The sequence below is a fragment of the Oratosquilla oratoria genome, chromosome 8 (assembly GCF_046742065.1).
Source record: "Oratosquilla oratoria isolate Oo_2021 chromosome 8, ASM4674206v1, whole genome shotgun sequence".
Taxonomy (NCBI): Eukaryota; Metazoa; Arthropoda; class Malacostraca; order Stomatopoda; family Squillidae; genus Oratosquilla; species Oratosquilla oratoria.
This window is the reverse complement of record NC_134784.1, coordinates 56,209,857-56,236,021: the sequence shown is the minus strand read 5'-3', so window position 1 is coordinate 56,236,021 and position 26,165 is coordinate 56,209,857. Positions and strand designations below refer to the sequence as shown.

At 43.8% G+C, this 26,165-nt stretch overlaps 2 protein-coding genes across 4 annotated transcripts in view; one reads left to right on the top strand and one right to left on the bottom strand.

The window, feature by feature from the left end:
* PolD1 (DNA polymerase delta 1, catalytic subunit) overlaps window positions 1–26,165 on the bottom strand; it is a 362,759-nt gene that overhangs the window by 133,382 nt on the left and 203,212 nt on the right. The gene's annotated exons all lie outside the window — the stretch shown is intronic.
* LOC143027746 (uncharacterized) overlaps window positions 1–26,165 on the top strand; it is a 538,392-nt gene that overhangs the window by 400,127 nt on the left and 112,100 nt on the right. The gene's annotated exons all lie outside the window — the stretch shown is intronic.

The window sequence follows — 26,165 nt, the reverse complement described above, 5'->3', positions numbered from 1 at the left end:
AAAAGCATGCACCCACTCCCATCCACCAACCTTGTTTTCCTCTTATTTTAGCTCTTCATGAATGAAGGATTACCCTATCTCCTGCCCACTCCCCAAGACAGAGCACATCCATAACAAGGCTGCTTCATTTACACGACACCCCCTCCATGTCCCCTCATGTAGAAAATAGAGAAGTCAGGGAGAAATTACTTTGGGCTCTGTCAAAATATTTCCATATACTACATCCTCCACTCTGGGGTATTGGCTGCTTGTTGTTGTGGCAAAGTAGCATGCAGTTGATACTTTAGGGTCTATATGGGGCGCCCCTACGGACCAGAGCCACACATCATTTTGTCTATGATAGAGGAAAACTCTTCATAGAGAAATGATGACACTTTTATACTACGAAGGTCCCTCCGTTATGCTGTCCCCCAACCCTTGTTGCTGTCCTGTAGCAATTCTCTGAGTATTTCTTTTCTGCTGTGGGGGAATTTCCCTGTGGTGGGGGAAAAGAATACTGCCACCAAGTATTTCCACTTGGATCGTAAGAGGCGAGAAGAAAGGGACGGGGAGTGGGACTAGGCATCCTTCTCCTTGTAGCCCCACAGGGCACATTCCTAAAAGTAAAAGCAAAGGCATAAGAGGGTCTGGGAGTTTTTGGACCAGCACCCTAAGGTTTGGGTCTTTTAATGTGCGTGGATGTGGTACAGATGAGAGTAAAAGGGAAGAGATACGTAGTATGTTTGTGAGAAGAAAGATGGATGTGTTGGCTTTGAGTGAAACTAAGTTGAATGGGAAGGGTGAGTATAAGTTTGGGAGTGTAAGTGGGAGGTTATCAGGAGTGAAGAGAGGGCGAGGGAGGGAAGGGGTGGCTATTCTAGTAAGTGAAGAGATAGGTAAACAGGTAGTGGAGTGGAAGGAGGTTTCCTCAAGGATAATGTGGATGAAGGTGAAACTGGGGAAGGAGATGTGGGTCTTTGTAAGTGCATATGGGCCTGGCAGTGAGAAGAGTGTAGAAGGAAGGGAGGCCTTTTGGATAGATTCAAAGAGTGCATAGAGGATTTAGGGATAAATGTCAATATAATAGTATTGGGAGACCTCAATGCTAGGGTAGGAAATGGTCCAATTGATGGAGTGGTTGGGAAATGTGGAGTTCCAGGAAAGAATGGTAGTGGAGAGTTGATGGTGGAAATGTGTCTAGAGAGTTGATGATAACAAATACAGTGTTTCGGAAGAAAGTCAAGCATAAGTACACATGGGAGAGGGTGGTGGATGGAAGGGTGGTAGATGGAGCATTGATGGATTATGTAGTGGTAAATAGGACTATGATAGGAAGAGTTAAGGATGGACATGTGCTAAGGGGAGAGAGTGGGTGAATATCAGATAATTTTCTGGTGGAAGGTAAGTTGAGAATGGAGGATGGAGAAAGAGGAAAGGGACAATAGGTAGGGAGGTGCTTAGAGTGAACTCTTTAAATGAAAAGGAAAAGGAGAAGGAGTACAAGAAGAAGCTGAAGGAGGAGTGGGAGGGAGTGAAGGATAGAGTAGAGCTAGGTGTGGAGGAGGAATGGGGATGGTTCAAGGAGGGAGTCATAAAGTGTGCAAAGATGGTGTGTGGAACAAGAAGGACAGGAGGAAATAGAAGGAAGGGTAGTGAATGGTGGGATGAGGAAATAAAGAAGGTTGTAGAAGAGAAGAAGCGAGCTTTCACAGATTGGTTACAAAATAGGATGAGGGAGTCATATGAGAGGTACAAAGAGAAGTAAAACATAAGGTAAAGGAGGCAAAGAGGAGAGCAGATGTGAAGTGGGGTAAGAGTATGACAGAAAATTTTGAAAGTAATAAAAAGATGTTTTGGAAAGAAATTAAGAGAGGAAGAGGAGGCGAATCAAGTAAAGAAGAAAAGGTAAAAGGTGCAGATGGAGAGATGATAATGGAAGAGAAGGCAGTATGGGGAAGATGGGCAGAGTATTTTAGGGAGTTGCTAAATGTGAGGGAAAGATAGCTGCAGTGGGAAATGCTAAGAAAATGACCGTGATGAGTGAGGAAAATGGAGGAGAAATAAGGAAGGATGAGGTGAAGGCAGTTGTTGAGATGATGAAAGCAGGTAAGGCACCTGGTCTGGATGGATGCCATGCAGAATGTCTAAAAAAAAGGAGGTACAGTGATGGTGGACTGGTTGGTGAGGTTATTTAATGTTTGCTGGAGAGAAGGTAGAGTGCTGGAGGACTGGAGGAGTGCTTGTATAGTTCCACTTTACAAGGGAAAAGGGGACAAGTGTGAATGTAGTAGTTTCAGAGGGATTAGCTTGTTAAGTGAAGTTGGGAAGGCTTATGGGAGGATCTTGATTGAGAGGATTAGGAGAGGAACAGAGGGAGTAATTGGTGAGGAACAGTGTGGATTTAGGATGGGTAGAGGTTGTGTAGATCAGATCTTTGTGGTAAGACAGATATGTGAGAAAGCTACAGGAAAGGGGAAGGATGTTTTTTGGTCTTTTATGGATCTGGAAAAGGCTTACGACAGGGTAGACAGAAAGGCACTGTGGGAGGTTATGCAGATATACGGGATAGGAGGAAAGCTTCTAGGAGCTGTCAAGATTTTTTATGAGAGTAGTAGAACTTGTGTCAGGATTAGAAATGGTGAGAGTGAGTGGTTCGAGGTAAAGGTGGGATTTCGTCAAGGATGCATTATGTCGCCCTGGCTGTTTAACTTATGCATGGATGGGGTAGTGCAAGAGGTAAATGCAAGGGTAGTGGGTCAGGGATTGGAGATGGTTAAAGAAAATGGAGAAAAGTGGGAGGTGAGCCAGTTGTTGTTTGTTGACGACACTGCGCTTGTGGCAGGATCGGAGGAGGGATTGAGGAAGTTGGTGACAGAGTTTGGGAGAGTATGTGATAGAGGAAAGCTAAAGATAAATGTGGGTAAAAGTAAAGTGATGAGATGTTCAAGGGGTGAAAGTGGCAGTAGACTGGAAGTGAGCATTAAGGGAGAGCGACTGGAGGAAGTGGATAGTTTTAGATACTTGGGTACAAGTGTGGCAGGAAAAGGTGGAGTGAGGGTGGAGGTAGAATGTAGATTGAGAGAAGTGAGTAAATGCCTTGGTGGATTGAAGAGTGTAATGAGGAATAGACATTTGGGAATGGATGCTAAGAGGAGACTGTATGAAGGAGTGATTGTGCCAATAGCACTGTATGGGGCAGAAACATGGAACATAAGAGAGGAAGAGAGAAGGAGTTTGAATGTGTTTGAGATGAGGTGTCTGAGAAGTATGATGGGGGTTACTAGGCTTGATAGAGTGAGAAATGAGGAGGTGAGGAGAAGAACGGGGGTGGAAAGGGAGTTGGGAGATAGGGTTGATGAAAGAGTATTAGGATGGTTTGGACACATGGAAAGAATGAGTGAAGAAAGACTAGTAAAAGAGGTATGGAAGGCAGATGTGGAGGGAGTGAACATGAGGGGACATCCTAAGATGAGGTGGATGGATGGGGTGAAGGGGGCTTTGGGGAAGAGGGGAATGTCTGTTGAGGAAGGATGGGAGAGGACAGAAGACAGGGGTGAATAGAGAATGGTTGTATATGGATGATGTTGTGATGCATGAGGTGGAATGGGTGGGGTGATGGGGGGTGAGGTAGTATGTGTGAGCAGGATTTGACGCAGCCTGAAGGGATTTCTCCCCGTCTTCTCCTTTTATGCATGGGGGGACAGAGAGGGGGGGGTCGCCGATTTAATGAAGCGGCCTTGCTGTAGATGTGCTGTGTCTTGCGACACTGCTTCTGATCCAGGGCAATGGACAAGATGCAGGGATGACCCATCATCCAGGAGGTGCTAAGATAAGAGGGAGGGTGGAGGGGTGTGGATTGTATTCAGGGATGGAATGGGTGGGAATGATTTTGTGCCTTTCCTTTTTGGCTACCTCCCTTGTAAGGGGGAAAAAGCCTTGGTATATGTATGTATGTATATCCTCCACTCATCACTTTCACACCATCCATGTCTGCTTTCCACACTTTTTGCTAATCTTTCATCACTTGTTCTTTCTAAGTGTTCAAACCATCCCAATAATTTTTCATCAGCCCTATCTGCCAACTCCCTTTAAACCCACCTTTTTTCTCCTCCTCACCTCCCACTCTATCCAACCTTGTAACCCTACCACACTTCTCAGACATTTTATTTCAAAAACATTTAAAACTTCTTCTTTCTGCCTTTCTTAACCACTTCCATACGGTGCCGCACATGTAGGCGTCATGAGGGGCAAGTGGGTACGTGATGATGCCGATGTCGGCCTTTTGATTATATTTATTGTAGTCGTACCTACTTAAGATTCATTCTCTCTAAACTGGCTGCATCATATTTTCTATGGTTATCAAAATTCACGGGTGAAAGAGAACGAACAATTAAGCACTGACTTTATTTTCTATAATGCGATTATTATGATGCGACATCGCACATCGGGCATCTAATGCTGCCAGACGTGCAATGTGCCCCGTATTGAATGGGTTAAACTCCACGTCTCTACCCCATATAGTTTTATAGGCACAATCACCCTTTCTTACTATCTTTTATTTGCATCCATTCCCAGATGCCTTTTTCTCATGACACTTCTTCATACCAGATATTTACTTGCTTCTCTCAATTTACAGTTTACTTCCACCTCCACTTCCTACATGTGACCCCAAATACTTAAGGGAGTGTTGCCAGCAATCATTAAAAAAATTCTGGTACAGGAACGAATTTCTATGATGGTGACAACACTCATACAAAGTTATGCAACTGTATTTTGTTTATATCTTTTTATACAGCATAGAATAAAATATTGGCAACCCCATTGCATAAATAACATTCTGTATATTGAAATAGCATGAACATTTCTATAGCTACTTCATTTTTTGCTACAGAATTGTGTTTATGGAGATATTCCACAGCTCCTCCCACCAGCATACCCCACAAAGACAATGGAAAGGGCACCAGTACTCTTGAAAAGGTCAAAGTAAGGTGACGTCACTCCTGGTGCTCTCACTGTATGCAAAGATTTTGATTCCTCACCCTATATTGTTGCTGTGATCATGGAAACAATAAGAGAGTAAAGTGGCAGAATATAGAGAGGGCCCATAAGTGCCTGAAATAGAAACAAGGAAAAAGAAAGAGGAGAAAAGCAGCGCAGCTGCACCCGGCACTCTACACCAAGCTGGTGTTAATGTTGTGAAAACCAGCTCGATAACAGTTGGCAATCTTATAAAAAGCCAAAATAAAAGTAGGGAAAATGTTCATTAAGCAGTTGTTTACTGTGTGCCATGTTTAGGTTGTTAAAAGGTCTACATTGGTGAAAGTTTCTGTGGTGTTGATAAAAGAATATTGGAGCATAAATATGATATGAAAACTTACAATATGAATAATGCCATTGTTAGACATAGATATGATGCAGGCCACAATGCTGACTAGAATAATTCTAAGATTATTAAATATGAAAACCATACTATGAAACATTGATGTTTTGAACCTGTTTTTATATCTCTCATTGATAATATAAATAAAAACAATGGATTTTTTACAATAATTAAACCTTTAGCAATTTTAATAACAAAAAAACAAGTAATTTACACAAATTGTGTTTACACCAGTTTCATGTTCGTTTCTCCCTGCAAGCTCAGGTTAAAGGAGTCAGATGTTTGTCCACTATATCACTAAGAGAATGAAAAAACGTAGAGAATGAACAACTTCACACCAGGCTTAATGACCCTCTTACAGGTTGATAGCTTAAAAAAAAAAAAAAAAAAAAAATCACACAAAGTAATAGATACCAGGAACAAACTGAAAGAGGAAACAGTGAGTGCTAAAACTATACATGATTTTAAGAAAGAACTGGATGCGGAAAGATACAACTGTGGGTCATTATGAGCATAGCTCTCCTCCTGCAAAATACAACTAGGCAAATACACATATACACATATGATGCAAAAATCATGAAAAGTGAAAAAAAGAGTACTGCAGTGCAATATATTGCAACAATATCTAGATACTATTTTTGCATGACTTAGACTGTTACTTGGGAGGCAAACCCATTACAAAGGCAAAAGAGGAGAAAGTCTTATGAATCTTGATAAAAGGTAAAGGTGGGACTTTATCAAGGATGCGTTATGTTGCCCTGGCTCTTCAACTTATACATGGATGGGGTAGTGCGAGAGGTAAATGCAAGGGTAGTGGGTCAGAGAGTGGAGATGGTTAAAGAAAATGGAGACGAGTGGGAGGTGAGCCAGCTGTTGTTTGCTGACAACACTGCACTTGTGGCAGGATCGGAGGAGGGATTGAGGAAGTTGGTGACAGAGTTTGGGAGAATGTGATAGAAGAAAGCTGAAGATAAATGTGGGTAAAAGTAAAGTGATGAGGTGTTCAAGGGGTGAAAGTGGCAGTAGACTGGAAATGAGCATTAAGGGAGAGCGACTGGAGGAAGTGGATAGTTTTAGATACTTGGGTGCAAATATGGCAGGAAAAGGTGGAGTGAAGGTGGAGGTAGAATGTAGATTGAGAGAAGCGAGTAAATGCCTTGGTGGATTGAGGAGTGTAATGAGGAATAGACATTGGGGAATGGATGCTAAGAGGAGACTATATGAAGGAGAGATTGTACCAACAGCACTGTATGGGGCAGAAACATGGAACATAAGAGAGGAAGAAAGGAGTTTGAATGTGTTTGAGATGAGGTGTCTGAGAAGTATGATAGGGGTTACTAGGCTGGATTGAGTGAGAAATGAGGAGGTGAGGAGGAGAACAGGGGTGGAAAGAGGGTTGGGAGATAGGGTTGATGAAAGAGTATTAGGATGGTTTGGACACATGGAAAGAATGAGTGAAGAAAGACTAGTAAAAGAGGTATGGAAGGCAGATGTGGAGGGAGTCAACATGAAGGGACATCCTAGGATGAGGTGGATGGATGGGGTGAAGGGGGTGTTGGGGAAGAGGGGAATATCTGTTGAGGAAGAACGAGAGAGGACAAAAGACGGGTGAATGGAAAATGGTTGTATATGGATGATGTTGTGATGCATGAGGTGGAATGGGTGGGGGGATGGGGGGTGAGGTAGTATGTGTGAGCAAATTTTGACACAGCCCGAAGGGATTTCTCCCTGTCTTCTCCTTTATGCATGGGGGGACGGAGAGGGGGGTCGCCGATTTAATGAAGCGGCCTTGCTGTGGATGTGCTGTGTCTTGTGACACTGCTTCTGACCCATGGCAGTGGACAAGGTGCAGGGGAATGTCTGTAGAGGAAGGACGGGAGAGGACAGAAGACGGGTGAATGGAGAATGGTTGTATATGGATGGTGTTGTGATGCATGAGGTGGAATGGGTGGGGGGATGGGGGGTGAGGTAGTATGTGTGAGCAAAATTTGATGCAGCCCAAAGGGATTGCATCCCGGCTTCTCCTTTTATGCATGGGGGGGACAGAGAGGGGGGGGGGGGTCACTGATTTAATGAAGCGGCCCTGCTATGGATGTGCTGTGTCTTGTGACACTGCTTCTGACCCAGGGCAGTGGACGGGGTGCAGGGATGACCCGTCATCCAGGAGATGCTAAGATAAGAGGGAGGGAGGAGGGGTGTGGAGTGTATTCAGGGATGGAATGGTTGTGAATGTTTTTATGCCTTTTCCTTTTTGGCTGCAAGTCCTCCCAGGGTGCCAGTCCTCCGAAGTTGTAAGCCCTTCGAAGCTGCAAGTCCTCCGAGGTCATAAGTGCTACAAGGGTGCAAGTCCTCTGATGTTGCAAGTCCTACAAGGTTGTAAATCCTTCAAGGTAATAAGTCCTCCAAGGTAACAAGTCCTCCAAGGTAACAAGTCCTCCAAAGTAACAAGTCCTCCAAGGTAACAAGTCCTCCAAGGTAACAAGTCCTCCAAGGTAACAAGTCCTCCAAGGTAACAAGTCCTCCAAGGTAACAAGTCCTCCAAGGTAACAAGTCCTCCAAGGTAACAAGTCCTCCAAGGTAACAAGTCCTCCAAGGTAACAAGTCCTCCAAAGTAACAAGTCCTCCAAAGTAACAAATCCTCCAAGGTCGCAAGTCCTCAGTGGTCACAAGTCCTCAGTGGTCGCCATGTTCCCTTGAACTGACCAGGAAAAAATGTTCCTTGGGTTCGGCCTTGGCCTCGGGGCGGAACCCCAACATGGGATCCCTTTCGTGGGATTAGAGCACAGAGCGCTGCAGCCGAAGGCCGGTGTTTGCGCAGTCAAGCCACCGGCGAAGCCCACGGCTTGTATTTTAAAAAGATAAAAAAAATCGAAAGCAATTTCCCCATAATCTATTGGCCTTAGTAACCCTGTTATGTAATATTTCTGCGAAATACTTAACCCATACAGTCCGACACGCCTTAAATAGAACTGTGTCGCAAAAGTCAGACAGTCCTTAAATGGGACAGCTAATTTGAGCGCTAATAAAAACCACGCTAGCATTGGTATTGCTGCCATATTTGGTCATGAGGTAGGCCTATGGTAGCACTGTTGACCAGCAACAAGCAGACTGGTTCTCGGCTCCAGCCAGCCAGTGTTCCACCAACTTCCGTGAAACGTGTGTGCATCAAGTGTCGCGGCGAGAATTATTTAAGTATTTACTTATTTGTGTGACTATTATTTACAACTATGGCTCCTGGTGCTAAGAAGAAGCTAAAGTTTAGTGATAAATGTGATAGCCAAGGTGGGACGAGATGCACAGTGCACAGGTTAGATGTAGACCCTGACCCAGCTATTGTGACTACATTGTCACCCACGCCTAGTATATCATCCAGGCATGGTGCATCCACAGCTGCAGCATCTGGTGGTAACCGGAAACGTGCCAGGGTGTCAAAAACGGCACCAACAACCCCTGTTGTTAGTGCACGTAGCCGGCCAAAGCGGGGTTCCGTGACACATAGCCTCTCCACCCACGAGTGACCACCATCTCCGCCACCACCACAACCACCATCCGGTCTACATCTGCAGCTGCTTCTGTGCCCTCTGTGAAAACATGTAAAAACATGAGCAGTGCCTTACATTATGTAAAAATACACATAAAAGCACGTCTCCCGAGCCTTCATAAAACACCACGCTGCACCTGTGCCAGAGGGGCGGAGAGTTACCGCTACCACAATTTTCTCCAACTATCGGTTATTTATCTGAGACAACCATGGTGAGTAGAGCAATAAAAACTTGTAGGATGATGCATTGTCATGTCTACTAACAGTAAAAAAAATTCCAGAGTAATTTGTAAGAGTTGATTTTTTGATGATAAATGTACTAGAGGGGTTGAGAATTTTGAGGCCTTTGGCCCAGGTGGGTTAAAAATAAAGGAGTTATGACTAAATTTGACCCCCCCCCCACTTCCTGCACCATCCTTTGCTGTATTATGTTCGTGCATATATACACATAAAATCAAAAGCAATTAAAAGCAATTTCCCTGCCATCTTGTGGCCTTTGTCAACCCTGTTCTAAAATATTTCTGCAAAATACTAAAAAATAAAGGAATTATGACTATTTTTCTGACACCCGCACTTCCCATTACACCTTTGCTGCACATGTATTTGACTAAGTTATTTCATCGCAATAAAAATGGCACAAATCCGATGTATTTTGTTATTCACTGATAAAGACTAGCTGGGAACTTGTCCTACACATGGGGAAAGCACTTTGCACTCGAATATGTCAGAAACATGAGTAAACTGAGAGAATTATTTTGAGTAGGCAGAGAAAGCGAATTGTCGCTCCTTGGAGAACTTTTATTTACTTTTATTTGAAGCTATAATCATTTCAAGAATGCCTAATCATTCGAAGAAGAAAAGTGCATTTCACGAAAGAGCTACGAAACTGAATCAAATTATTGAGTGTACTTTTGCCTCAGTTATTACTGTAGATGATCATAGCCGTGCTGCGGTGCAGCCGGGCTCGTCTATGCTGACCGTGTTATCGCCCTCCTCTACCCCTCCACATCCTGTTTGTCAAATGACGTCTCCACAACCATCAACATCGAGCATGCGTGATGTACCATCACGTACCTCTTCAACTGAAACGCTCTCATCTCACATGAAGAGGAAACAACTAATGACAAGTGTTTTGCCTGTTGCTCAGAAAAAGTATATGAAAGTTATACTTTCAGAATCACAGCTACAAGAATTATTCAATAGTGTGAATTGTTGGAGGAGGTCTTGTAAGGGCACTGTCAAAATTTCATTGGAAAGGAGGCACTTCGACACCCGTGCACAATTACAGTGTGACAGTCGCCCCTCTGTTTTTACATTCTCCCTAATCTGCTCTTAATCCCATGCTCTGAGGTTTTCAAAATTCACGGGTGAAAGAGAGAACGATCGATATAAGCCGTGACAATATTTTATGATACGCGTATTATTACGACACGTCGTACGGCTGGCATTGGCTGCTGCCCCCGAGATTTAAGTCCCGTAGTGAAGTGGTTAATTTCTTTCCAAAACATCTTTTTATTATTTTCAAAATTTTGTCATATTCTTACCCCATTTCACATCTGCTCTCCTCTTTGCCTCCTTTATCTTATACTTTACTTCTCTTCTCTTTTCTTTGTATCACTCATATGTTTCCCTTGTCCTGTTTTGTAGCCAATCTGTGAAAGCTCACTTCTTCTCTTCTACAACCTTCTTTGCTTCCTCATCCCACCACTCACTACCCTTCCTTCTATTTCCTCCCATCCTCCTTGCTCCACATGAAAGGGTATATATAAAATCCTGGTGAAATAAAAAGTGCAGTGAGGCAAAATACATAAGAGATAAAGCCTGAAAGAAAGAAAAAAGGGAAAAAAAAAAAAAAAAAAGAGAGAAATGGAAATCATATACCAAACTAAGAAATTAATATGTAAAATTACATTGAGAAGAAAAAAGAATTATAAAAGGGAATAACAGACAAATGTAAAGATCAACCCAAACTATTTTATAGATATGTAAACGGCAAACTAAAAAATAAACAGGAAATACACAAATTACGTCAAGGTAATAGAGAATACACAGAAGATATAGAAATGGCAGATATTATGAACAAACATTTCAAATCTGTATTCACCAAAGAGGAAAAAAATATACATAACTGGGATCAAAAACTGAAATAAGATTTCCTCCACTAAAGAAAATAAACATTAAACAGAATGAAATAAAGAATCAAATACTAAAGCTCGATGTTACCAAGTCACATGGACCAGACGGAGTTGCAAACTGGATACTGAAGGAATGTATAGATGGACTAACAGGAAAAATATACAAAATAATAGAATACTCTCTCAAAGAGGGAAAACTACTAAGAGACTGGAAAAATGCCAATAAAGTGCCGATATATAAAGGGGAAAATAAGGAAGACCCAACAAATTATAGACCGGTGTCCCTAACAAGTGCAATAGTCAAAATTTGTGAGAGAATCATAAAAAGATAGATGGACAAAATATCTGGAGGAGAATAATATACTGAACCCAAGGCAATTTGGATTCAGACAAGGAAAATCATGTACAAATTTAATTTGTTTCTATTCAAGATTGATAGATATATTGCAGGAAAGGGATGGCTGGGCAGGATGTGCATTCCTGGACCTACAAAAGGCATTTGATAAGGTACATAAACTGGAAACAATAGAAGGCATAGATGAAAAACAATTGAATTGGATGGAGGTCTTCCTACATGGAATTAAAATGAGAGTGGTGCTCAGAGACAAATATTCAAAATGGGAAGAAATGAGTAGTGGCATCCCACAGGGGTCACCACTGGCTCCAATAAGGGTGGCTATTCTAGTAAGTGAAGAGATAGGTGAACGGGTAGTGGAGTGGAAGGAGGTTTCCTCAAGGATAATGTGGATGAAGGTGAAACTGGGGAAGGAGATGTGGGTCTTTATAAGAGCATATGGGCCTGGCAGTGAGAAGAGTGTAGAAGAAAGGGAGGCTTTTTGGATAGATCTAAATGAGTGCATAGAGGATTTGGGAAGAAATGTCAATGTGATAGTACTGGGAGACCTTAATGCTAGGGTGGGAAATGGACCAATCGATAGAGTGGTTTGGAAATGTGGAGTTCCAGGAAAGAATGGTAGTGGAGAGTTGATGGTGGAAATGTGTCTAGAAAGAGAGTTGATGATAGCAAATACAGTGTTTCGGAAGAAAGTCAAGCATAAGTACACATGGGAGAGGGTGGTGGATGGAAGGGTGGTAGATGGAGCGCTAATGGATTATGTAGTGGTAAATAGGATTATGATAGGAAGAGTTAAGGATGTACATGTGCTAAGGGGAGAGGGTGGGGGAATATCAGATCATTTTTTGGTGGAAGGTAAGTTGAAAGTGGAGGATAGATGGAGGAAGAGGAAAGGGACAAAAGGTAGGGAGGTTCTTCGAGTGAACTTTTTGAATGAGAAGGAAAAGGAGGAGGAGTACGGAAAGAAGCTGAAGGAGGAGTGGGAGGGAGTAAAGGGTAGAGTAGTGCTGGGTGTGGAGGAGGAATGGGGATGGTTCAAGGAGGGAGTCATAAAGTGTGCAAGGATGGTGTGTGGAACAAGAAGGACAGGGGGAAATAGAAGAAAGGGTAGTGAATGGTGGGATGAGGAAACAAAAAAGGTTGTAGAAGAGAAGAAGCGAGCTTTCACAGATTGGTTACAAAATAGGACGAGGGAGTCATATGAGAGGTACAAAGAAAAGAAAAGTAAAGCAAAAGTTAAAGGTAAAGGTTGCAAAGAGGAGAGCAGATGTGAAATGGGGTAAGAGTTTGACAGAAAATTATGAAAGTAATAAAAAGATGTTTTGGAAAGAAATTAAGAGAGGAAGAGGAGGCGAATCAAGTAAAGAAGAAAAGGTAAAAGGTGCAGATGGAGAGATGATAATGGAAGAGAAGGCAGTAAGGGGAAGATGGGCACAATATTTTAGGGAGTTGCTTAATGTGAAGGAGGATAGGGAAGGAAAGATTGCTGCAGTGGGAAGTGTGAAGAAAATGAGTGATGAATGAGGAGAATGGAGGAGAAATAAGGAAGGATGAGGTGAAGGCAGTTGTTAAGATGATGAAAGCAGGTAAGGCACCTGGTCTGGATGGATGCCATGCGGAATGTCTGAAAAAGGGAGGTACAGTGATGGTGGACTGGTTGGTGAGGTTATTTAATGTTTGTTGGAGAGAGGGTAGAGTGCCGGAGGACTGGAGGAGTGCCTGTATAGTTCCTCTTAACAAGGGAAAAGGGGACAAGTGTGAATGAAGTAGTTTCAGAGGGATTAGCTTGTTGAGTGTAGTTGGGAAGGCTTATGGGAGGATCTTGGTTGAGAGAATTAGGAGAGGAACAGAAGGAGTAATTCGTGAGGATCAGTGTGGATTTAGAACAGGTAGAGGTTGTGTAGATCAGATCTTTGTGGTAAGACAGATATGTGAGAAAGCTATAGGAAAGGGGAAGGATGTTTTTTGGGCTTTTATGGATCTGGAAAAGGCTTATGATAGGGTAGACAGGAAGGCACTGTGGGAGGTTATGCAGATATATGGGATAGGAGGAAAGCTTCTGGGAGCTCTCGGGAGTTTTTATGAGAATAGTAGAGCTTGTGTTAGGATTAGAAATGGAGAGAGTGAGTGGTTCGAGGTAAAGGTCGGACTTCGTCAAGGATGCGTTATGTCACCCTGGCTGTTCAACTTATACATGGATGGGGTGGTGCGAGAGGTAAATGCAAGGGTAGTGGGCAAGGGATTGGAGATGGTTAAAGAAAATGGAGAAAAGTGGGAGGTGAGCCAGCTGTTGTTTGCGGACGACACTGCGCTTGTGGCAGGATCAGAGGAGGGATTGAGGAAGTTGGTGGCAGAGTTTGGGAGAGTATGTGATAGAGGAAAGCTAAAGATAAATGTGGGTAAAAGTAAGGTGATGAGATGTACAAGGGGTGAAGGTGGCAGTAGACTGGAAGTGAGCATTAAGGGAGAGCGACTGGAGGAAGTGGATAGTTTTAGATACTTGGGTGCAAATGTGGTAGGGAAAGGTGGAGTGAAAGTGGAGGTAGAATGTATATTGAGAGAAGCGAGTAAATGCCTTGGTGGATTAAAGAGTGTAATGAGGAATAGACATTTGGGAATGGATGCCAAGAGGAGACTGTATGAAGGAGTGATTGTGCCAGCAGCACTGTATGGGGCAGAAACATGGAACATAAGAGAGGAAGAGAGAAGGAGTTTGAATGTGTTTGGGATGAGGTGTCTGAGAAGTATGATGGGGGTTACTAGGCTGGATAGAGTGAGAAATGAGGTGAGGAGGAGAACAGGGGTGGAAAAGGAGCTGGGAGACAGGGTTGAAGGATGGATGGATGGGATTGGATGTGAGGTATGGAAGGGGGCTTTGGGGAAGAGGGGAATGTCTGTTGAGGAAGGATGGGAGAGGACAGAAGACAGGGGTGAATGGAGAATGGTTGTATATGGATGATGTTGTGATGCATGAGGTGGAATGGGCGGGTGGATGGGGGGTGAGGTAGTATGTGTGAGCAAAATTTGATGCAGCCCAAAGGGATTTCTCCCCGTCCTCTCATTTTATGCAATGGGGGCACGGAGAGGGGGGTCGCCGATTTAATGAAGTGGCCTTGCTGTGGATGTGCTGTGTCTTGTGACACTGCTTCTGACCCATGGCAGTGGACAAGGTGCAGGGATGACCCGTCATTCAAGAGGTGCTAAGAGGGAGGGTGGAGGGGTGTGGAGTGTATTCAGGGATGGAATGGGAGGGAATGATTTTTATGCCTTTTTCTTTTTGGCTACCCGCCCTTGTAAGGGTGAAAAAGCCTTGGTATATGTATGTATGTATATATGTAAATGACATGGATGAAGGCATTGAAAGTTACATGAACTGCTTTGCAGATGATGCAAAATTATTAAAAAGAATAAACTCCGAAACAGACTGTGACTCATTGCAGAAGGATCTGAACAAGTCTCAGAGTGGAGCAAGAGATGAGAAGTAGAATGCAACATCAAGAGGTGCAGTATAATTGAATTTGGAAAAGCAAGAAGAGAATAACAGGACAGTATAAAATTGATGGGAAAGAGGTAAAGAAAATGAATTCTGAAAGGGACCTAGGAGTAATTATCACCAAAGACATGTTGACAGATAAACATTTAATAAAATAGTCGGAGAAACATACAATTTGTTGAGATCAATAAAGGTGGCCTTTAAATACCTGGATAAGGAAATGATCAAGAAAATATTACAAACACTAATTGTCGCATGAGTAAAAGCAACGCCGAGATTGGCGTTACTATTTGTGTGAGTGTTTACGCTAGGTCATGTGCGCTCATGGCATCCCGCGACAGGTCAGCGTAGAGGTGACTATTAATGTGCTACACACGTGACGTGAATGCTAGCAGCTGATTGGCAGTCGTGCTTGGCCAACCGCTTGATGCGCCTAGCCCTCGGCAGACAAAGGGAGACTCTCTCTGACAACGCTGGTAGACGGACGTGAGTCAAGCAGGTGGTGGTTACAGGACACAAGAGTAAGTGTGGTATTCTATTTGTACCGATAGTTCTCTCCCCCATTTAGCATCCGTCACACATTTCACTATCTGTGCTACATAATAAAAGAGCCAACACATTCTATGTGCTTTAGTCGATAGCCTAACCATTCGGACACCCATACCATAGTGGTGGTGAGCAGTGGTTAGAGTTTGACTAACTCGTGTACACATAACCATTCCCATTACTCAGTGAACATACACACAAATTACAAAGTCCACACTCTCACAATACTCAGTGCACATAAAGGAGTGCTAGCTAGAGCTAGGCAAGGTTATTAATTGCCATGTCGCGGCGTACTAGTGTACCCGTCAGCCAACAGGCAAAAGCGCAGGCGACTGCAGATGTGCCAATCTTTATTTCCTCTGGGATCAACCATCATCCCACTACCAATCTGCCTGCTTGCACGGATGCTAAATCATGGCTCGCCCTGTTAGATGAAAGGTGGTCCCCAGAGATCCCTGATGCGGATAAGATTGCGGTCACTCAGCAGAAAACTGCCGGTGATGCCGCGATTGCTGCTCGCTTAGCCAAAAGCAGGCATCCCCATGATTGGAACGCTTTCAAACTAGCGTTCCGCACTTTTTTCTATGCGCCCGCGTCGGCTGACGCTATAGCTGATTGCTTGGCCGAGGCAACCATGCACCCCGCTGAGACGCTAACTTCGTTCGCGCTATGCCTGGCCGACATGGTCTCGGCCTATACGGTGTGCCACCCAGAGCGTAATGATTGGGCAAATTTTACCGCTGTGACCAGAATTATGCGGGCTATGCCCTCTCAATTTGCCACCACCCTCACCTCAGAACAGCAAGCGTCCATCGTTGCTATTCTCCATGCGGCCATTGACTATGCCCATTGGCATAGTTGTACCATCAAGACGGTATACGCAGGCGGTGCCGATTCACCCATGGCTTTGTACCCGGCCGCGCCAGCCGTGACCCACCAATACCCGGCCACGGACGCCTTCTTTTCCCACCCACCTTCACAATCATATTACATTTCCACTGTACACAGAGTCCCAGGCTCTTCCTCTCCTCGCAATCTGCGGGAGTCAGAGACACCCTCTCGCTATTTGCAAGAGGTGGAGGTGCGCCCTCGCCATGAGCGAGAGATCGCAACGCGGCCTCACGAGGAAGCCATACACTCTACTCACAGACATGGGGGACAAAGGAACACGTGGAAGAGTCCCCAGGGCCGTGGTAATCGAAATAAGTGGCGTCCATACTGCACCCATTGCAAGAAAGCATGACACGCGACTGATGTGTGTTATTATAGAACACGCGGTCGACCTACCACGTGTTGCAAGACTTGCGGGGGTGCAGGCCAGATCAGGGAGACTGAGTCTAGTGTCGGTCATGAGGCTCAGAGGGGTCTCACGGCGAGTGGCTCGTCAAAAAAACTGCCAGTGCAGGGGTGTCCACAATCCAAGGTGATGGCTGAGCAGCAGTCGGCCGTGGAAATTGTTCACGTCGATTTGGCCAGCTCCCGTACGCTGGGTGGAAGCTTAGCCATGGTCGCAGTTACCTTTTTAGAGTCACACGCTAATCAGTCTGTTTGTGCTCTCTTGGACATGGGAGCAGTGGTGTCTCTTATCCATAAGAGCATTTTGCCTGCTACATTGGAAGGCTCCCAGGTTGGTGCCACTAGAATCATAGTGGCCGATGGTTCAGAGATGCCCAATCTTGGCAAAGTCTCTGTTCGGTTTGATCTAGCTGATTTTTCGTTCCACCATCCTTTCTTTATAATCCCTGCTGAAGGTCTGCCGGCTAACATTGTCCTAGGGTTTGATTTCATCGCAGCACACAAGGTGACGTTGACGTTCCATCCTTTAACTTTCACAGTTAAGGGCAAGGATATTCCTGTAATCCTTGCAGGGACGGCTCAGCATTCACCGCCGTTCATCACCGTGTGCGAGGAGCATCATAGTTTTCAAGGGGTGAGTGAAACTGCCACGTTCCCGGTTAAGACCCTTGAACCTCATTGGGTACCTGGGTTCTCAGGAGGAACCGTAGGATTAATTCTCGAGAGAGTAGACAAGCTCGCTCCCGCAGGTCAGGCCGTCTCGGCGCTGTTTACAGCACGCCCATACGTCGAAGGCGCCAGCTTGCTCGGTCAGGGAGTGGTAGAGCTGCTCAAGATGGAAAATGGAAAGGCTTGGTGCAAAGTTCCATCCCTAAATATGAGCCCAGATACCCATGGTTGGGGACATTTTTCTCTTAGGGGAGATTGCGCTGGTAGACGGTGGAACTAATGTCTTGGTGGGAATGGTCCAGGCGTCTAACGTAGTGGATGGCTCTCACGGACACAGGTTACAGTTGGAAGTAGGGAAATTTTTCCCTATTAGGCATGGCAGGGAAAGTATGGCTCTGACCTCTTTAGTGGTCAAATATGCCGATGTTTTTGCCTTACCAGGGGATCCACTTACCGTGACGCCTCACTTCTTACACGAGATTCGGACATTTGGACTGTCGGTCTACCGCAAATCTTATCCCACTCCTGAGAAGTATAGAGGTGAGATTAGAGACCTCATTGGGGATATGCTCAGTAAGGGAATCATTCGCCCATCTCGTTCTCCTTACAATGCTCCTGTTGTTCCGGTTGTGAAGAAGGATAAAACCCTTCGTCTTTGTCTTGATTTTCGTGCTCTAAATAGACACGTGGTTGATGATAAGTTCCCTCTTCCCCATATTGATTCGATGCTGCGCAGTGTCGGCTCCAGCGTCATCTTCTCTCTGCTTGACCTTAAGCAGGGGTATCTCCAGATCCCACTGATGGAGAGCAGCTGCGAGAAAACTGCGTTCTCGACTCCCGAAGGGCATTACGAGTTCACGTCTCTTCCCTTTGGGTTAAAAGACGCTCCATCCTGTTTTCAAAGGGTGATGAATCAGGTATTAACGGGGCTGTTAGGGGTCAGTGCGATGGTGTACATGGACGATATCATTGTTCTGGGAACATCTTGGGTCGACCACCTCAAGAATCTTGAGGATGTCCTTCGGAAGTTGTAAGAGGCAAACCTCTCATTGAGGCTGGAGAAATGTCATTTCTTCCAGAAGGAGGTCGCTTACCTAGGTCATGTAATATCCCAGGAAGGGATAAAGCCCCAGCCAGATAAAGTCCAAGCCATCAAAACTTTCCCCCGGCCCATGCGTCAGAAAGAGTTGCTTTCCTTTTTGGGATTGGCAGGATACTACAGGAAGTTCATTCCTAATTTTGCTGACATTTCGTTGCCTTTAGTCGATATGACGAAGGGTGACGTAGCGGGGAAACACAAGAATTGTGAGCTTGGTCAATGGACACCTCCTCAGTTACGTGCATTTGAGTCCCTCAAATCCCATTTGTCCTCCACGGTGGTCCTCCCTTACCCAAATTTTGCGAAACCTTTCTTGCTCACCACTGACGCCAGTACTTCGGCGATTGGAGGCGTGCTTCAGCAGGAGGACGACGGAGGTAGGAGACACCCACTCTCCTATTTCAATCGCACTCTTAACGAGCACGAGAGACGGTATAGTACCGTGGAGAGAGAAGCGTTAGCGGCAGTGTACGGTCTCACGATTAATGGCCCGCTAATCATGGGATATCCGGTGAGACTTTTGAGCGATCACAGGCCTTTGGTATGGCTCTTCATTGCTAAGGGCACGAACACTCGGATTCTCCGGTGGCAAATGGCGATCGCCGACTTCGATATTGAAGTCACTTATATCCCCGGGAGACTGAATGTTGTTGCGGACGCGCTCTCTCGGATACGGGGGTCTGACCACCCTATAGATAATTTCTTAATTTCCCACATAACCACGGGTGGCAGGGGTAACTCAAACTCAAATTCTGAGGAGGATACCATCACATGGAACCAGTTTGAGATCCGCAAGGAGCAGGATGCTCATCCTGATTGGGGTCGACTTAAGCAGTACCTCAAAGGAGTGACGTCAGAAGTGCCAAAGATGCTACGCTTAAGAGTGCCAATCCGGGAGTTCCGACTCCTCTCCGACGGACTCCTATATCATGCGCATAGGAATGCATACCAGTTGGAAGATCTTCGCCTGGTATGCCCTGATGGAGCAAAGGCGGCAGCGTTACATATTGCCCATTGCCTTCCTATGGCGGGCCATGGCGGAATCCAAGTTACTCTGGAACGCCTACAGAAGTTTGCCTTTTGGCCTAAGATGTCGGAGGATGTGAAAGATTTTATAAAACAATGCAAAATCTGCATTACTTGCAAACCTTCCTATGACCTCCCAGCTCCACTTAGACAGTTTCCTGATGTAAAAGCTCCATTTGAGAGAGTGCACGTTGATCTCGTTGGTCCACTAACCACCACTCTAAATGGTGTGAAGTACATCCTGACCATAGTCAATGTATTAACCCGCTTCCTGGTCGCTGTACCTATTAATTCAAAGGAAGCGAGGACAGTAGCCCGAGCCTTTTTACAACACGTCCTGGCCATACATGGCGCTCCAAGGCAGGTAATCTCAGATGGCGGTGGTGAATTTATGAACAAAACGTTCAAAGAGGTAATGAAAATGGCAAACATTGGCCATCATAAGATAACACCATATCACCCCTCGAGTAATGGCATAGTTGAAAGGGTAAATGGTACAATTATAAAGATCTTACGGTCCCTAGTTCAGGATAATCAAACCGGCTGGGACCAGATGCTTCCTCTGTCAGTGTTGGCGTACAATTCCGCGTACCATAGAGTTCTCAGAGATTCCCCTCATTTCCTCCTTTTTCACAGAGACCCCGTCCTACCTATAACTGAGTTCACCAGGCCAAGTGCCCCTTGGTACAACACAGATATAGCAGCCGAAACAATGGCGTTGGCAAACGCATGTTTTGAATGGTGCCAAAAGTTCATCGAGGCTGCCACAACTGAGAGGCACACGAAACGGCCCAGGGCTAGAGTAAAGCAGCTCGCCCTTGGTGACAGAGTATACGTAACCACCAAACCTAGACAGGGGGTGTCAAAGAAACTTCAGCCATTGTACCAAGGCCCCTATAGAATACTCAAACAGGTGAGCGATGTCATTTATGCCATCAAACATATAAGGTCGGGACGTGAGTTCTGTGTCCACACGGACCGGATCAAACTCGAGGGCAATCTCTCTGTGTATGAGAATAAGAACGTATGACGAGCATTCCCCACACATGACCAAGAGGTTACAGACCTACTACAGGATAGTGATGGTTGCACTAATCCTGAGTAGCAAGTCTGACCCCTCCTAGTGACACCACTCGTGAGAAAGAATTCAAACCTACCATCAGGGTAGAGACTTTCTCTTCGCACCTGGCGTCATTTGGCAGTGATCAAGTACATATTAGTTTCCTTGCATGGCAAAAAAGAATATAAGAAAATTAGAAAGAATACAAAGAGCAACGACAAAGTTGGTCCCAACATTTGCAAACCTAACATATGAGTAAAGACTGGCTGAACTGGAATTGCCAAACCTGGAACAAAGAAGAGAATGAGGGGACCTAATAACCATCTACAGAATTATGAAAGGAAAAGAATGCCTTGATAGAGAGGACCTATTAAAACGGGGCAGAGGAAAAAGAAGAGGACATGCAATGAAACTCAAAAAGGATAACTACAGAAGAGACCTGAAAAAAAAAAAAAAACAGCTTCCCACACAGAGTGATAGATATATGGAACAAATTGGATGAAGAAAGTGTGTGCAAACACAATACAACAATCTAAGAACAAACTTGTTCTTGCGAGATACAAAAACGGGTCACCACGAGTATAGCTCTCCTTCCCATATAATACAACTAGGTAGATACAGTGGTACATCTACTTACGAAATTAATTCGTTCTGGAAATCATTTCGTAATGTGAAAATTTCGTAAGTAGAAACGCTTATCCTATAAATGCCCTAATCGGTTCCAAGCCCCTTAACCACTTCAGTATGGGACTTAAATCTCGCGGGCAGCAGCCAATGCCAGCCGTATGACGTAACGTAATAATATTCGCATCATAAAATATAGTCACCGCTTATATCGATCGTTCTCTCTTTCATCCGCGAATTTTGAAAACCACAGAGAATGGGATTCAGGGCGCATTTGGGAGAATGTAAAAACACAGGGGCGACTACAATAAATATAATCAAGACACCGATATGGCAGCGTCGTGAATCCACTTGCTCCTCATGACGCCTACGTGTGCGGCACCGTATGGAAGGGGTTAAAAAACGTTTTGTAAAGAACCGATCCAAGGTCGTTTGTTTTTGTCGGCTTTTAACAATCTTTCGAAAATGTGCAAGGCAAACATCATCATAGTGAGCGATAGCCCGACTAGTGAACACTATTTCTGGGTGATTCTTTTCAACAAATTCTGAAACTTCATAGAAGTTTTATAAAATGTCTTTTATTTGGGCTGTTGGAATAATGGCTGCCTCCTCTTCGTCTTTACTGAACTCCTGCACTGCCATGTGTTGCATCGCCTCCAACTCCCTCAGCTCCTTGTGGTGCTCCTGAATCAACTTGTCGATGTCCTCGTCATTCACCTCAAACCCCACGCACTTTCCCAGCGAAACAATTTCGTCAACTTCAGGCTCAACTTTACCCTCCAACTCCACCTCGAACCCTTCAAAATCTCGTGGGGCAACAGCATCAGGCCACAACTTTCTCCAAGCCACATTAAGGGTACGCCTGGTCACCTCCTGCCAAGCCATGACGATTATCTTGAGGCAAACAACATATTGAAGTGCTGCTTCCAAAACTCACGAAGGGTAAGCTGGGTGTTTTCAGTGATGTCAAAACACCTCTTGAACAAGTGTTTCGTGTAGAGTTTCTTGAAGTTCAAAATGACTTGTTGGTCCATGGCCTGGAGGATAGAGGTGGTGTTAGGTGGGAGGTACAGCACCTTAATAAATGAGAACTCCTCCAGGATATCATCTTCGAGGCCGGGCGGGTGGGCAGGTACATTATCGAGAATGAGGAGGCACTTGATGGGGAGATTGTTCTCCTCTAGGTACCTCTTAACAGCAGGGCCAAAAACCAAATTGACCCACTCAACAAAAAATTGTCTGGTAACCCAGGCCTTGGCATTGGCCCTCCATAGCACCTGAAGTTTTTCTTTTAATATTTTGTGGGCCTTAAATGCTCTGGGATTTTTGGAGTGGTACACCAGCAGGGGCTTGATTTTACAATCCCCACTGGCATTGGCACAAAGGGCAAGTGTAAGGCGGTCCTTCATGGGCTTGTGGCCTGGCATTTTTTTCTCTTCTACTGTGATGAAGGCACGGCGAGGCATCTTTTTCCAAAAAAGGTAAGTCTCGTCACAATTAAAAACTTGCTGTGCAACGCAGCTTTCATCGATCAACAATTGTTCAAATTTTCGCACAAGTTCGTCGGCCGCTTTCTGGTCGGTGATAGATGCCTCGCCATGTTGAACAACAGAGTGAATTCCAGTCCTCCTTTTAAACTTCTCGAACCACCCATGCGATGCCTTAAACTCCTGGTGTGGTTCTTGCGCTGAAGCTCCCTCACCTGCATCCATCTTTACGAGGTCATTAAAGATGGCGGTCGCCTTTTCGTAAATTATGGTCTCGGTCACTGTGTCTCCAGCTATCTTTCTCCTTTATCCACACGAGTAACAACCTCTCCATCTCATTGTTCACTGCTGACCTCCTCTTCGAAATGACAGAGAGGCCTTTGGAAGGAGTCGTAGCTTTTAGGGCTTCCTTTTGTTTTAATATCATGCCGATCGTAGATGGATTACGGCCATATTCTTTGGCGAGATCAACCATATGCATACCTTTTTCGTACTTTTCTATTATCTCTTGCTTTGTTTGTATGGACAAAACAACTCTCTTCTTCTTCTCACCACTTTTCTCCATCCCTTTCTTGGGGCCCATAGTGAATAAAGTTAATACACACATGTAAAGTTGCAATAAACACTAACAAAAGCTGACGAAAAACTGTCCGAACACTTCATGCTTTACTGAATTTCGCTAGTGTGAGACTGAGGCTTCGGTGATCCTCGTGGGCCGACGGGAAAACAAAGAGGATTCTGGGTACACGCACATACACACAGAGGTCCTTCCTAGCCAATGGGATGCCAGGAAGATGCTGGGCAATAGCCAATAGCAGAGCAGCTCCGACGCGCCACTTTCAAACCAAGATACAGGATGCTACAAGTATGTTTACGTTCAGTGGACTCTGGGAGCTATGTAGCAGCGCGTATTTTGAAATCTTGGCCTTCGTATCCTGAAATTTCTTTCGTAACAAGAGGCAATATTTTTCCAAAGAAATGTTTCGTAACCTGAAAATTTCGTATGTAAAGCCTTTCGTAATATCTTAAACAATTATTTTAGCTCGGTATTTGTAAACGAAACACCTCAAAGTGAATTCCAAACTGAAACCTGTGAAAAGTCTGGGGTAAACTTACTCACTACGGTAAATATAACAAAAGAAAAAATTAAAAGGTGTATAGACAAACTTGAAGTTAATAAAACACCAGGGCCTGACGGTTGGCATCCAAGAATCTTAAAGGAAATTAAAAATGAGATTGTTGTTCCATTAGAAATTATTTTCAAGAAATCCATCATATCCGGAGATGTCCCAAGAGAATGGAAGCTAGCTAACGTTACTCCCATATTCAAAAAAGGTGACAAAAAGAAACCAAATAACTATAGGCCTATAAGTTTGACTTCAATCGTAGGAAAAATAATGGAAACTATCATCAGAGATGCTATCGAACATCATTTAGAAAGTAACCGTTTGATAAATGATAGCCAGCATGGTTTCAGACGGAAACGTTCTTGCGTGACTTACTCGAATTCTACAACACAGTTATCTCGAATTATGACAAAAGAAACAATATAGATTTAATATATCTAGACTTTGCAAAAGCTTTTGATACTGTCCCACTCAAAAGACTACTTACTAAATTAGCTTTGCATGGAATAAGTGGTAGCCTATTAGGTTGGACTAGTAATTGGTTGAATGGTCGAAAACAGAGTTGTTTTAAATGGAAAAACTTCTGGATGGAAAAGTGTTGCAAGTGGAGTTCCTCAGGGTTCCGTTCTTGGGCCACTTCTATTCATAGTATATATAAATGATATAGACCATGGACTAAAACCTACTGTTTCCAAATTTGCTGATGATACAAAACTGTGCGGAGTGGCAAATGATCACTCAAACCAATTAGATATTCAAGTAGATTTAGATAAATTACAGCAATGGTCTGAAAAGTGGCTAATGAAATTTAACACAAATGAAAGGTAATGCACATAGGTAAAAATAACAGCAAGTACGATTACAAGTTATTTGGTAATTCGTTAACAAAAGTGGATAGTGAAAAAGATCTCGGCGTAATTATCAGTAACGACCTCAAATCATCCAAGCAGTGTATTTCAGCCTCTGAGAAAGGAAATAAGATTCTGGGACTGATTGCGCGATCTTTTGATTTCAAAAGTCCATCACTCATTAACAAGCTATATAAATCGTTAGTTCGTCCACATTTGGAATATGCTGTTTCTGTATGGTCACCGAATCTCATTAAAGACATTGACAGACTGGAAAAAGTACAACGGCGAGCCACAAAACTGATTCCAAATATCAAAAATAAATCATACAAAAATTGACTAAAACACATGAATCTGTTTTCCCTAAAAAAGCGTAGACTCAGAGGTGACTTGATACAGGTCTTTAAGATTTTAAAGGGAATTGACATCAAAAGTGACAAAATTTTCACATTGAATGAGAATCAGACAAGAAACAATGGTCTCAAACTATCCGGAAATAGATTCAATTTAGAAGTAGGTAGAAACAACTTTTCCAGCCGTGTAGTAAATGAATGGAATAAACTTCCTGCACAGGTAGTGCAATGTAGTTCAGTTCAAAGCTTTAAGAATCAGTTAGATAAATACCTAAGTAAGATGCTGTAATGATTATAATTTATCTTATATTATTTGTTTTTGTTTTGTTATCATTTGTCTGTCTGATTTTCATTTATAATTAGTTATATGTCAATTTATTATTATTTACTATTTACCTGTTTGTTTATTATTAAACTATACCTATGCATTTATTTATGTATTATATTTGTTATCTACATTATTATAGTTAATTTTATTGTTTTATTATTAATATGATTCTTTTTCGCATCCGACCTAGATATGGATCAAAAGGTCTCCTGTCGGCATGCTCCGCCTTTGTAATCCTTTGTAAGTAGAGGTACCACTGTACAACAGATTAATGAATTCTGTATTTCACCATTGGGTGGGAGTGGGTTGCCTTTGACTTGGCTACTTCCCTTATAAAGGGGAAGAAGCCCTTGGTATACAGATTGATAGTATTTCACCAAACCCCTAAAAATTAACCTAACAGAAAAATTACTCTCAAGACAAGCTAGAATCGCCTTGCATCAAAATAGTACCAATACTGAATTAGCGAAGAAAACACAGACCTCCCTATATTTCTCTGTTCTACAATCACTTTTTCTAGACAGCAACATGAAATTCCTTCAGAGTGTAGTAAGGGCTGAACCTGTGGTCATGGCCAGTTAACCCATAGCATATGAGGATGTCAACATTGACATCCTAAGGTGCATGTATCTATTTACCTAATTGTATCTTATGGGAAGGGGAGCTGTGCTTGTGGTGTCCCGTCTCTGTATCTTGCCATGTCTAATTTGTTCTCAAATTCATGTATTGTTTTTGCACACTATTGTTTTGTCAACAAGTCACCTCTTTCTCTCCATTGCTACAGAGTTTGTAATTCTAGTTTTGACAATCTGTCTTCAT